At 40.4% G+C, this 14,852-nt stretch overlaps 1 protein-coding gene across 1 annotated transcript in view; it reads right to left on the bottom strand.

The window, feature by feature from the left end:
* The window catches only part of PLCE1 (phospholipase C epsilon 1), a 353,407-nt gene extending 339,144 nt beyond the window's left edge, over positions 1-14,263 (bottom strand). The window contains exon 1 of the mRNA XM_049790786.1: positions 14,119-14,263. The gene's annotated coding sequence lies outside the window, so the exon portion shown is untranslated. The remainder of the gene's footprint in view (positions 1-14,118) is intronic.
* Between the last annotated feature and the right edge of the window lie 589 nt (positions 14,264-14,852).

The raw sequence follows: 14,852 nt of genomic DNA, 5'->3' as shown, positions 1-14,852 counted from the left end.
ATGAGTGCAATGTTACACCTCAATCATTTGCATCTTAATCATGCAAAACCTAGACAGAGCTCAGCCTCTCTCATCTATTCCTGTATGTAGCAACTTTAAAAAAGCAGCATACCCCCACTTAATTTTTTCACTATATGCTTCTCCTTCTTTCCCCCTGATAGCTCCTAGCTTACTTTCCTTCTCTTTCCCTCAATAGCTCCAAGCTTACTATTTATCAACTTATCCCAGTTTCTGCTGGGCAGACTCCTACGCATTGCAATAAATTAATATCTGCAAGATGGAGCAATGTAAACATGGCCAAGGATGTGTAGCTCAGCACATGCCTTGCATGCATGAACTCTGGATTCAATCCCCAGTACAGCACAGCATAAATAAATAAATAAATAAATAAATAAATAAATAAATAAATAAATAAATAAATAAAAAATAGTTAAGAAATAAATGTGGTACAGTTATGTCCAGAAAATCAGAATTTTATGACCTAGATCTGAATATAAAAAATAAACTACAGAATAAGTTCATTTTTATTCATCAAAACTGAATCACACAAAACCAAAAATATATCTTTATGTATGTGCTAGAAAAGCATTAGGAAATTTGTAAAAAAAAAAAATCCTATCAAACTAGTATGAATAATTATTTCTAAAAAAGAAAGTAGAATTCAAATGGAATTTGTTGAGGCTTTGATTTTATTTTCAGTATTTATATTTTTAATCAAGAAAATATTTATCGGGGTCAGAGCAATAATACAGTGGGTCTTTGCCTTGCACAAGGATGGCTTGGGTTTGATGTCTGGCATCCCTGAGCAATGACAGGAGTGATCTCTGAGCATTACTGACCCCAAACTTCCCCCAAAAAATTACTTACTCTATAAATTTAAAAAGCAAAACTATGATTTTTAGAAGACTAAAATAATTACATGAGATTTTTCCATGCTGTAGAACTTTGCTTTAATTAGTAAAGAAGTCCAAGAAAGTCTGCAGAACTAGTTCCCACTCGGACAAGGGTTTGTTTATCCTGCTTATCTCAAGTTAGAGCCAACAATGCTAATGATTCCGAATAGCACCAGCCACTCCTTGGCCATCCCAACCCCTCCACCCACGGAACCTCTCTGAGGATGACTCCCAAATAAATGCCTCTTTCCAGACATAGCTTCTCCTACAAGCTACAGATCTGGCTTTCCAATTTCCTGTTGGGTAGAGCCAGTGACCCACATGTACAAAGCCAGACTCTTATCCTCCCTCCTCTCCCTAATTCAGTTTTTCTGACTAACTTTTGCTTGCCTTTTACTGACACATCCTTTCCCCAGAAATCCACAAAAGGAAACTCCGAGGGCATCGTTAGCTATCTTCTCTGCACACCATCCAGCTGGCTGTCATATTCTAAAATTTTCTACTAAAAGTTGACCTTTCTAAAAGATAGTCCCCAACTGTCAATTTCCTTTCATTGTTACTGATGCCTTCCTGGTTCAGATCCAGAGGTCTCAAACTCAATTTACCTGGGGGTCGCAGGAGGCAAAGTCAGGGTGATCCTTGAGTGCAAAGTCAGTAGTAAGCCTTGAACATTGGGGGGTGTGACCCAAACAACTAAAACAAAACAAAACAAAACAAGGGCCACAAAATGTTGTAAGGAGGGCCGCGAGTTTGAGACCCCTGTAATGTATTCATCACTTAAACCAGTTTAATCACCATCTAAATGGTCTCTTTTCCCTGCCTGCTTTGCTTTGATCTGCCTGAGAAATTCCTAAATTCCTCTTGGTCAAGGCCCAACATTCCATTTAGCCTGTTGAGGTAATTTTGGCCTCTAGTCCACTATCTGTTGTTCAGCTTTGAGTCATATTAAAATTTGGGGAATATAGCTTTATGCTTTTGTCAAAGTACCAGACAAAACGTTCAGTTGAGTTTACCCAATGACAAGATTCTGGACTACAGATATCTTCGGAAGGAATTCAGAATTTATCATTGAGGAAACAAATCTTATTGCTTTCTTTTATACGTGAGAAAGAGTATTAGAGATCTGGAGAGACACTATGGAGTCAAGGTACATGCCTTGATGTCTTTCAAGCAACTAATTTTAGTTCAATCCCCAGTACCACATGGTGCCTCCAGCACCATTGATTGAATCCCGAAGCCCTGATCATCCATAGTTGCCAGGTAGAGTTTCTTGGGCCTCCTGAGCACTGCTTGAGAAGACCCCCCCCCAAAAAATTATTTAAAATAAAAAGAAAAATATATTAGTATCAGATACTTTCCATATGCCATCTCACTTATATTTTACTGGTAGGAGAAATAGATATCCTAATATTAGAGATTTTAAAACTGAGACTGAGGGGCCAGAGAGATAGCATGAAGGTAAGGCATTTGCCTTGCATGCAAAAGGTTGGTGGTTCGAACCCCGGCATCCCATATGGTCCCCTGAACCTGCCAGGAGCGATTTCTGAGCGTAGAGCCAGGAGTAACCCATGAGTGCTGCTGGGTGTGACCCAAAAACCAAAACCAAAACCAAAACCAAAAACAAAAACAAAAAAACTGAGACTGAGATGAAGAGAAGTCTTATCTGTTTTATGTGGTAAAATTTTTATTTAAGGGGCCGGAGAGATAGCATGGAGGTAAGGCGTTTGCCTTTCATGCAGGAGGTCATCAGTTCGAATCCCAGCGCCCCATATGGTCCCCTGTGCCTGCCAGGAGCAATTTCTGAGCCTGGAGCCAGAAATAACCCCTGAGCACTGCCGGGTGTGACCCAAAAACCAAAAAAAAAAAAAAAAAAAATTTTTTTTTATTTAAATCATGCCAAATAATTCCAGAGCATGTAGTCTTTCCACCACTCAGCTGAAATTTTCATGGGCCCTCACCTACAAGATAAAGCATACCCATCTCCATCTTACCCTGAGACCTTCCACAGTGTAGCTCCAAATCTGCCTCTGTAACAGCCTAGACTATGTCACATGTCAATATAGTAATAGTGATCTGCATTTACTGCATTTCATTTACTTCTCACCACCAATTTAGGTGACAATGCTGTGTTTACATCCATTTTACAAGACCCAAAAACTGATGCATAGTGTAATTTTAAACAGCTTACTCTATAAATAAAAAATTATCTCAAAAAGTCTCTTTGTTTCTGTCTCTCTGTCTCTTTCTGTGTCTCTGTCTTCCTCTGTCTCTATCTCTCTAACTCTCTCTCTCTCTCTCTCTCTCTTTAGTTGGGGTATTAGCAGCAGTGCTCAAGGATATCTGGTCTGGTCATACAGGCCTGAGGCTTTGAGGCTGGGTGTTGATAAGGGCCACTACTCAGCAGTGTTTGAAGGACATGCTGTGTTGGGGATGAATATTGGGGTGTCCACATGAAAGTCATGTACTCCAGACCTTTAAACTATTTTCCTATGTATAGTGTATGTTTTAGTACCTATTCAAAATGAAATTTTTAAATAGAGATCTAAATGAGAAAGATTTTTAAATGCTAGAATGGACAGGAAATTATTCAACTCATTCAAATAATTAACATGCATTTATTTAGCTCCTTTGTTTTAGGCTCAATTTTGGGTAGATAATAGAAGTAAAGGGTAACAATAAACTTGGTCTGTGACTTTTTGGAGCAGACACTATGGGAATAGAAAGACACCAGAGTAGAAAGAAGGTAGCAGAGATTGGGGGTGGGGAGAGTAGGAGAGAGAGAAGCTCACAAAGCTAAGAAAATGTGGAGTCAGAAAGGGTGGCCCAGAAATATTGAGATTCTGGTCTTGGCAAGCAGGTCAAGCAAGTCTCTATTCATTGTGATGGAGAACACAGGTAAAAGCTCAGGAGGAAAAAAGTTCAATTCAAGAAGTAAGCTATTTGGAGATGTCACATAGGCTATGCAGATAGGGAGCTCAGGAATGAGAAGTGAATTCCATCCAGGCAAACATGGAGATAGATCAATGTCAAAATTTTAAAGAACCCTAGGACATATGTGAAGAAAACAAGGAAAGAGCAGACTTTACCAAGAAACCTTTAGTTAGCTAGTGGTCTGCGAACAACCATTCCCACAGACACACAGATTCAACTTTTCCCAAGCAGGAATTCCTTTCCACCTTTTCATCAAGCCACACCTGCCTTTTTCTGTACCAGAACACCCAAACCCAGAGCTCCCTCTCCTGGACCCAAGCCATTTAACAGCTGGCTAGAATCTCAGCTCTCTCTTGGATCTGACACTGAAAATTTCAGATGTTTTTCCTGTCTCACTATTGGAATGAAAGAGGTTTTATGGAAAATCCTGGATGTAAAATTAGGAAGTCAGTAAGCATACTCTTATGAAAAGCAAACAATAGCAATGTTTTAAAAAATAAGTATTATGATAATCCAAGATGAAGCAGTCTATGAACTAGTTACTCCAAATGAACCTGAAAGTTCTTCTCAATATAACAGTAACTTAGTGTCCTGGGCTTTCTCCCAAGTTCCCCCCAGCCTCTGGATTGAACAGAGTTGGTCACAAGGTGAGCACTCATTGCCTTTCCTTCTAGTCCATTCCTTGAGTATCCTGCCTTCAGAGCCAGCAGTCCTGGCTTCCAGAATTCCCAGACTAAACAAAGAAATGGTTTTAGAAAGAAAAAACAAAGATGAAAGTGTTTTACTTGAGGGAGGAGTGCAGGGAGAGAAGATTAGACTAGAAGTAACAGGGAATGAGGAAAAGAGCCATGCGTACTTTGGTGGGGGTGTAACTATACATTAATACCATAAGCATTAACACTTAAAAATACCTAAAATAATAATAATAACAAATTAATTTATTTAAAAATTTTTCCAATTTTTACTTGAGAACTGGAGAGAGTATACATGTTATGGTGCTTGCTAGCATGAGGTTGACCCAGTTTTAATCCCTCATTAGACATATAATTCCCTGAGCTCTACCAGGAGTGATCCCAGAGCACCGAACTAGGAGTAAGCTGTGAGGATCTCTGGATGTGGCCCCACTCTCTCAAAAGTTTTTCTTGAGAAAATGCCAAGTAGTAGCAATAGCAGCATTTTCCAGGAGCCAAATCACAGTTTCAATCAAAGCACTGTCAAATTTTACAACTTAAAAAATGATCATTCATTAAGATGTTCTCTATCATCATTCCATAAATAAATTTTGAGAAAAGGAAAACAGTGATGTTTAATTTCACAAATGACAGAACTTGACAGGTTTTTGAGTGTGCTAGCAACTAGCTCAGGGAAGGTCAGGGAGGCAATAACACTTTAGAGCTTCAGCAAGCAGCACGCCTGCTAAAATGAAGGAACTCAGCAAAAGCATTGCTGAAAGCTAGAAAAGTAGCTCCAAGGGCTTTGAGTGTGGCCAACCCAAATTCAGTCCTCAGCACCACCTGCTCCTTGAACCAGCATAGGCAGAGACCCCTGAGCACCAAAATGAAATTAGCCCCTGAGCACTACCAAATAAAAAAAAAATTAAAAATCACTGTTAACAAAAAATCACTGTTAAAGGGATGAGTGTTGTATGGATGAAAATGAGAAAGAGGAAAGAATAGAGAGACAGGGACTGCTACTTGCAGAATATCTATTACAAGAACAGAAGAAAATTACAGTAAAAAGACAACCAGCAAGCTATCTCCTCTACTTCACTATGAAGACACCCATACACCCAAGGCTAAATTTTCTTAGCCCAATTGCTGTCAGATTCAGACATAGTTTTCTTTGATCAATATTGAGTTTTCTTTCTCTTCTTACTTAGTTTTAAGAACACTTAAAAAATGTTTGTAAATTAAGAACTTGGCATTGAATTTAACTATTACTAAGTTCTAAAGCTATTTTTTGGCCCAGAGTTTGGCTTTCAGATAGCTACCCTGCTTTTAACATACCATCACTTCAGAAAAGGTTCACATTCATTCTGCAGTCTCAAGGGATAATGCTTAGCCTTCTAATAGAGCTCTGATTCTGCCTACTTTAGGAAAAGAACACAGGAATAGAGAGTCCTAATTAAAAAATAGATAATTAAAATAGATAATAATAATAATAATAATAATAATAATAATAAATAATTTTCATTCAAAGAACAGTCCCAAATTAGCCAACCTATGGTATGTACTTTGTCTCCTTACTGCCTTTCATATGAAGTTGTCTCCAGCACCCCACCACATCTGAAACTCCTTTTATTCTTAGGAAAGCAGAGGGTGGAGCTGTGGGGGAGACAAGTCACAGAAACTCTGAGACTTTCCTCTATGCATATTCAAGAACAGAAAGCTTTGATGGCCAAGGCTAAAAAATCCAAATAAAATCTAAGTGGGTTGTAGGGAAATACATAAGTTAAAGACAATTCATTAATAAAAAAGTAACAACACTGCAACATGGTTTAATAATAGTAAAATATTTAACATAATTTGCCATGCCAGTAAGTCAAATGTGATATCAAAGATTACATTATTAGCACTTGGTAAAATTTATCTCCCTTCATAAAATTAATCTTGATAAATTAATAACCTTTTTGTTTTCTTTTTTAAACCCAGGAACACTAATCACTTCCTCAAATGATTTAATCTACTCTACATACAAAACTAACATCATATTTACTAGGAGTATGAAAAAATAATACTTTTGAAAATGATGATAGGAAATTCTTTCAAAAATTAATAAAGAAGTATTATTCTTAATTTATTAAGAGGTATCAAGTAAAAAATGACTGTGCAAAGAATATGATTAGTCAACCAAGAGAGCACACTGATGAAAGGTCTATTATCTCAATAAAGAAACACACATAAAATTAAAAGCAAAACAGATTTTTCTTACCAAACTGTCAAAAATAATAAACAAAAGAACATCATAAAGCTGGTATGTCTCAATGACACGCCACTATAAACATCATTCCAGTACATCAACACTAAAAGGACAAATGGTACAACCTTTTTGGAAAGCACTTTGGTAATACATATTAAGAGCTTTTATAAAAAGGCTATTCATCTCACTTTCAGCACTCTCTGCTTGAGAATGAATCAGAGGCCCAAACTATTGTAATTTAAATATGGGGAGCTCAAGAGACAACAGCAGTTGAAAGGGTAATCCTTCCACCAGTCCTAAACATAAAATGCTATCCTCTGAAGTTTGCATAAGAAAATATTCTATGTCGTAACAATATCGTAATAACAACGCTAAACAATGAATCCTGGATTCTGTACTATTTATTTATAATATGGCCTTAATTTTGTTTGAAACAAACAAAAGTTCCTGTTTTGATGCTCGGTGACTTTGGTAAAAATCATTTAATTTCTTAAACTATATACTGGGAGGTTTTTCAAGACTTCAGTTGTCAAGTCTTCAGGTTTCCTTATTGGATAATAAAGAATTTATAAAATTAGAAGTAGTAGAGCATAGATGCCTATTATGTCTGTATTAATCATTAAAAGGCAATTTTAGTTGTCAAAATAAAATTGTTTGGATTAAACATTTTAAATAAAACTAGTTATTTTATTTCTATATGTATTTTAAAAATAAAATAATCCTAAATAGGTGACATACTTTAAGATCTGACTTAGAGTGTGAGAATTCATTAGCAATACGCAGTGTGGCTAGAAATAAGCATACCCTCTTATCCCCTGAAGTTAACTTGATCTGGGCTTGCTGGACTAAGAAGGGAGCACATTTCACCTGTTGTCAAACATCCCATGACTTGGCATTGGTGGAGCCTGGCCCCATTCTCAAGTCAGCAAAGGACAATCAGAAACCGAGATCGGAGAAATGTCACCGGAGAACTCCCACGGCTTATTGGCTGCTCTGTGGTGCTGACAGTGCAGGAAAGTCACTTCTGGGAGCTCAATATTTTGCAGTTAATATTGCTTCTATTCATCACTGAGAAGTTTCTGCTGTTCTGCCGTCACTCCCACTTAAAACCAGCATATTTCTTTCACAATCACCTCTAACATTATCAGTGCATTCCACTGAGAATTATTACAGGGTGCTGATGCTGAAAGTTAAACAATAAGTCGGGCTGAGTTAGTGACAAACTAGCCTGCCGAGTGGCAGAGAAGTGAATGGGCCCAAACTGAGGGTTAGCAGAGCTGCAGAACACAATCCATTTTGCCTTGTCATCCAATCCATTCTGCCTTTAGGGGGAGTGGAGAGAGGGAAAGAATACAATTTCATGCCAAGAGTATTAAACTTCTGCAAATTTGATCCACTTCTCTTTAGGGGAGTGTCTCAATTCTTTCAGGCAATTTTTCTAGGTGCAACTAGATTGGCTCATCAATGAACTCTGAGTTCCCGTTATTAATAACAACAAATTGATATTTTCCTTGGAAACGACAAGTAACTTAAACCAACTCCAGTGATATCCAAATTAAACACTGTTATATGATATTTTAATCCCAGATGTGTATAGTATGCACTCAGTCACATGTGTTTTTCCCGATGATTTTTTTCCATTCCCTGGATTTTCCATAGTCAGTGATACTATATAGCTTAAACTTAAAATGAAGTCATCAAAACAGAATCTCACCCTAGCTTCAGCCTTTTCCTTAATTCTGACTATAACAGCCTTACTGTTTTATTACTATGAAGTAGCTATGCCTACAAAGCAGCAAAATATATCAATTCTGGCTACATTTTGTTATAGTTTTGGACTTGTTGACCATAAAATCAGCCCCTTTGAAAGAGATTTCCCAGTATGTTTATAACTGGAACAGGCGGTGTTGAGGCCACTCCATATAGCAGCTCATCCTACAGAGCAAGTAGCAACATTAGTGATCATGGCACTGGCCAGCACTGTTTAACCAATACCCCTGTAAAACTTAGCTAACCTGCTTATATTTGTTTTGTTTTTCAAAGTTAAGCTTTTAAGCATAAAGGGGGGAAATTCAAAAGTATTAAGTCTGTTTTGACCAAATATCTTGAAGATGGAGCCAGGAGGAAGCAAGAGTTTCATTCCCTTCCCCCAAGAGTTGGTCTGCATGGAAGAGAAGGAGTGCATTGCAGGACTTGAAGACAGAAGGAAGCCTGTTTTCTGACAGAAAGCAGAGACCTCTGAGAGGTACAGCTGCTACACCCATTAGAAGAAGCCCAGGTCCTCGTACCTGGAGTCATCTATGGCAGTGGAGGCAGAGGGCAGTAACAAAAGATTTGCTAACATAGCACCTCTGAGGACTAGAGAAGAGGCAACTTGATTCTTGTACTGTTCCATTCTATTGGAAACCAAGCTCATAAGAGTTGGGTATGTAACTCAGTCATTCACATATATAGCCCGGGGTTCAATTCCTAGCAGAGGGTTCTGAAGTAGGGGCAGGGGGCTAGTATCTTAGTGCTCATGAGGTACTTCTTAAAATCACTTGCATAAATTATCTTATTTATTAGACAGATACTAATAATTCCCATCCCGTTGAATAGAAGTTTAAGTTCCATGAGGCCAAGTATTTGCAAAAGGTCAGAGAGACTGTGAGACCATGAGAGCAAAGGAGCCAGCATGCAAACAAAGTGAAGCAACCTGACTCCAGAACCCAACATTGTAAACATAATTAAAGAAAATACAGCTAGATTCCTTTTTCCTCTAAATCTTTGGTCTGAAGAGCACGCATAACTTTGGGATTATTTCTTCGCAAACTCTGTGTCTCTCCAACAATAGGACCTTCTGCCCCACAATCCCTTTATATAAAACCTGAAGCAGAACTTCAGTATATCCAGTAATTGAAAGCTGGTATATATACACCATCATCTCCCTCACCCACCAGTTGCTCTAAATACTACTGACAGCCTGAAAACCACTATTCCAAACCAGTATCATTAAGAGAAAAAAAGGCAGAGCTAAAAGAACAATCACAGCTTCTAAATCAAAGGAAAGAATCAAATATAACCCCAGGACAGCCATCAAAGAAAGTCTCACAACCCAGGTACTGACATTATCAGAACTTTGAGTATATGAGGGGCTAGAAGGAGGTGGAACTTGGAACTGAAGCAGTCAGGAAAGAGGCAAATCCAATAAACAGGCAGAAGTAAGATGCAGTGATGCCAGTGCAGTGGAACCAAATGGGTGCCAGGGCCAGTGGTCTGTGGTGAGTGAGCAAGATTGCTAAAGGACCGAGGTGGGAGCATGATAGGGAAGAGGTCAACACAGGAACTTTGAGAGGAGCCAGTCTTTTGGCATCAAGATGTCAAACAAATTCTATGATAGCAACAGAACAAACTTACAAAGATTTTTTTAAATGGTTTTCAAAAATTACTGAAAGCAAAAGTCTCCATGGTCTGAGTTATTTCCAATTCAAAGACTGCATTTCCTTATATCCACTAAAATATGAAGTGAACTGGCTATATGTCTTCTGGAGATTCTAGAGGATAACTTTTCTTTCTCAGCTGTCACGGGTGGTCTGCATTCCTAGTTCTGGGATCCTTCCTCGCATTATCCTGACCATCATTGATGACAACTTACCTCCCTTACTAAAGAATTATATAAGCCCATCCAGGCAATCCAGGATAATTTACTCATCTAGCAAACTCCTAAATCACATCTAAAAATTCTCTTTGCCAAAAAAAGTAGCATATTTACAGGTGCCAGGAATTAGACTTGGGTCTCTTTGCCAAGCCTTGGCATTAGTCAGCCCATCACATACAGAATTCTCCTTAGCCTAAAATCACAGGCTGGCAAAACATAGACCCAATTTAGCAAGAGTCCTAGGTGACTTTCTAATAAGCAGAGTTAAAGTAATTGTCATACAGTCCAAAGCAAATCCATGTACTTGTTTTGGTTGATGAGCCATGAGGCAGGCACAGGCTAGCACAGAGATCAGAGAACAAATACGCACCAACATACTTTGACTGAATCCTGGCTCTGGCACACTGCTTCTTTCTTTTCTCTAATTTCTCTTTCTCATTTATAGACACCTTTTTACTGTAACTTTCTGAAATTTAATTAACTTTTTTGATTCTTGTTTATTTTACTTTTAAAATGGGAACACAGTGGTTTTCACCAGGGAACTAAATATAAAGTCTATAATAAGGTTCAGAGCAAATTCTGTTGCCAAACTTATAGAAATCACAGTTTTCTGAGCTTTCTTGATTTTTGATTTGCAGGCAAGTGATATAAGCAATGTCCAATACTTGCTGATCAATGCCATTGTAAGAATTAAAGGAGTTCTTCCTGGCAGGTAGTAAAAACATTGTATAAGTATGACCAATAAAAACCATATTGACTCTTGAACAGCAGTGGGTTTGAACTTGAGAATTCTCATATTAGATTTTCTTTTTCTATTGATGATTTTATATTCACAGATTCAACTTATCATAGATATTGAAGGATTGAGGAGACCTGATTTTGGTATCACAAAAGGGTATGGACCTGAAACCCCTTCCCTCCAACAACCATGATAGTTTTGAACACTTAAAATGTGTTTAATTGACTTAATTTTATGCAGACTAGACTTTTTAGCACAGCCAATGATGCTAAGGAATGACTCTTGAAAGTTCTCAGAGGATCATATAGATTGTGCAAGGCAAGCAATTTACCTACTGTGCTATTTCTACAGCCCTTATTTGAACTAAGCTTAAATGTAGTATGTAGCTACTATATAGGTCAGCACAGCTATAGTAGGTTCCCTGTTTGGACCATGAAAACCTATATAGACAAAAGGCAGATGGCATTAAAAATAGGACTGAATTCTTGGGCCCGGAGAGATAGCACAGTGGCGTTTGCCTTGCAAGCAGCCGATCCAGGACCAAAGGTGGTTGGTTCGAATCCCGGTGTCCCATATGGTCCCCCGTGCCTGCCAGGAGCTATTTCTGAGCAGACAGCCAGGAGTAATCCTGAGCACCGCCGGGTGTGGCCCAAAAACCAAAAAAACAAACAAACAAAAAAAAAATAGGACTGAATTCTGCAACTGGGAATAGAGAGGACCACAAAATGCCAGAGAATATTCTCACTGTTTCTATGCACTGTGGCTGGCCCCACAAAAATGCAAAAGATGTCTTTGGTCTTTTTATTCCCCATTGTCTCCTGCCACATTCTTAGTTGGACTTCCACAGACCTTGACCAAATGCTTCCCTAAGCCTCCGCAAAGATTTCTCAAGCCCTTATCTAAAATTACTGGGGTCCCCAATCACTGCTTTTCCTCTTTTCAACCAAACTCTCACTTGTTAAGACCTCATCCAGATTGGAAAGAAAGATAACTTGGTCACAGAAACTCATACTTTAAGATAGTGGGATTTTGTATTGTGGGGTTTTTTTCCCCCAGATTTCTTCAGTGTTTCTCCTTAAGTACCCAGAAGTTTCAGACTGTTTTGCTCTTTTGGTTCTCCTCAGCAGAAGTAGCCCAGGTAGAGAAAGGAGCCCACACTGAAGTTAATATCTTCACTTTATTCACTATATTCACTACTTGCCAGTCAACACACAACATACAGACCAATCTAATTTAGTGCAGACATCATCTTTTTCCCAGGCAGGGAAAACATTCCCTGGTCTCTGCAATAGAAATCTGAGCCCTAATGACAGGTCTTTTTAATCTACCTTTATATATCTATAGATTTGCAGGTAACAAATTGCACATTAAATAAATATTTTAAATTAGTTGATAAAATTTCAGAGGAAAAAAGTGACTAAGAACAGTTGTAAATAGAAAGTCAACCACGTTCACTGGAATCCAGCTTCCCCACAACCCACTTGAGCATGGAATTTTTAATGATACAGGTCAACCTTGAAATCTATCCAAAGAGCTTATGTTACTAGAAGGACTGGAAGAACGTCCCTCGGCCGAGTTTCACATCTTATGTGATCACAAGATGTGGCCCAAAAATGATTAATATGCTATGATTCCTGGCATAAAAGAAATTTCTCCTGTGGGATTATATATGAAGGACAGTGAAAATGGTAATTAGACTTTTCTCTGAATCCTGGTAATTATATCTTCCTTTCAACGCAGAGATTTGTGAGGAACCAAAGTTAACCCCAATTATTTCTAGAAGGTCTTCTAGGTATAAGCACTATGCCAAGAAAGCCCCAGTGCCCAGTGTTCAATAGGGAAAATGAGACACGAACATTAAGCACACAAATACCACTTAGGGAAGGAAGAGGGGAGAAAAATAAATCCTACATATAAAACATGGATAGAAGTAGAGAAAGGGAAGGATGGTTATTTGGAGCTAGACATCACTGACAGTCCTTCGGCAGAAACAGTCTAAGTTTAAAGGACAGTCACGTTTTAGAGTATTAAAAGCCGGCCAAGAAGGGCCATCAGAGAGAGGAAAGGGGGCCCCAGATGAAAGCACTGACAGCCATTTCTCGAAGAGTTGACAGGTATTTCAAAGATATGGCAGGCAGATACGATCTACAGTTTCCACCAATGACAACTGGGCCTCTGTACAGATAGATACCTATGGGGCCACTGTACCCATCCATCTTCAAATGGGTTCTCAAAAATTCACTCTTCTTGCTTTATGCCTTTACCATTGATTCAAGAGCCAAACCAGCTCTGGAATAAGAACTTCTATTACAAGAACCATATGGAAACGCGCTCATCTTGCAAGATCTAACTGACCGGTGGGCAAATTTTTGAGAGTTCAACTAAAATTATGAACCTTGTACAGAGAAAACTTTTCCAGATTGCAAACCTTACTTTAACATCGAGTTAGGCCGTTCACTTTTTTTTTTAAATGCTAAAAACAATGACTTTTTCCTATGCAGAATCAACCAAGTTGAGTCAGCGGCATCAGTATCTCAAGGCTTGTCGGTTGGAGGAACCATAAATGTACCATCAATGTGCATTTCAACAGTGGCCAAGCGGATGACTCGTAGCTCTGGGTTGGTTATTCATTCAAAGACTTTAAGCAAAAAAAAAAAAAAAAAAAAAAAGGATGGAGTTATTAAGAGTTCATTTGGAATCAGGTCCAAGGCTGGATTTACTAGGACTCGGGGGAAGATAAATTTCTCCAGGAACAATCGCTTGGGCATTTTCCCTGAAATCCTGTTGCTAGGTACCAGCCACATAAAGAGCAGCACCCCCAAACCCTTTGTACTAGCCAGCTCCAGTCACAGTCCAGAGCGGGACCAGCAAGCAGTGGCTAAAGGAAGCACTAGAGGGGAGGGTCCCCCCAGAGTCCGGCACTCTTAGACCGTCGCTGCTCTACGAGACTGCGGGGTACCCCAATACAAAGCCCGTGTCTCCCGTTCTCCACGCCTCACCTTTCCTCGTCTGGCCCGTCGCGTCCGAGTCCCCCAGGGCACCGTCCCTTTGGGACGCGCCAGTTGCCAGCGGCGTTGGGCGGGCGTCCCAGCTACTGGACGTCAGCCACCGACCGATCGGGGTGCAGGGCTCACCCCGGGCAAGTGCCCGGGTACGGCAGAGCCCTGGATCGCCGCGCCCGCCCCACGCGCGAGCCCGACAGGGTCCGCTGCACCCCCGCGGCCCGCCGGCGGTGCAACAGCGCGCGGGCCGCTCTGCCTGGCTCTGCGCTCTGCGCGCTGCAGGGACGGCGGCGCGGGCGGCAGCGGGGGGCCCCCGCCCTGGGCTGGGCTTTCCCAGAACTCGCCCTCCCGCCCCGGGTGAGAGGCCGCGAGCGCAGCCGCGGGCCGCGGGGAGCCGGGGGAGCGGCCTGAGTCGGGACCGCCCCTGGCCGGCCCAGCGCGGGGAAGACAGAGGCCGGGGGACCGCCCCCGGCCGCCTCTGGATCTGGGGAGGTGGGATGGGGTCGCTGGTGGCGCGACCCGAAGCCCCCTTTTCGGTCTAGGCCCACAGACTGGCTGGTGTCAGCGCTGTCGGTCCCCGGCTCTAGGGGGAACCGGACCTCTGGACCCCGCCAGCTGCGCAAATGGAAAAACCATGTAACTACCCCAGAGGATCGTTGGTTAATAGATATGGAAACTGAGGCTCGCTCCTTCGTGGAAGGGATAGATCTGTCCACTAAGCAACACCAGGT

This window comes from Suncus etruscus, chromosome 17 (genome assembly GCF_024139225.1).
Source record: "Suncus etruscus isolate mSunEtr1 chromosome 17, mSunEtr1.pri.cur, whole genome shotgun sequence".
NCBI classification, from domain to species: Eukaryota; Metazoa; Chordata; class Mammalia; order Eulipotyphla; family Soricidae; genus Suncus; species Suncus etruscus.
Note: the sequence above shows the minus strand (reverse complement) of the source record. Positions and strands in the feature narration are given on the sequence as shown.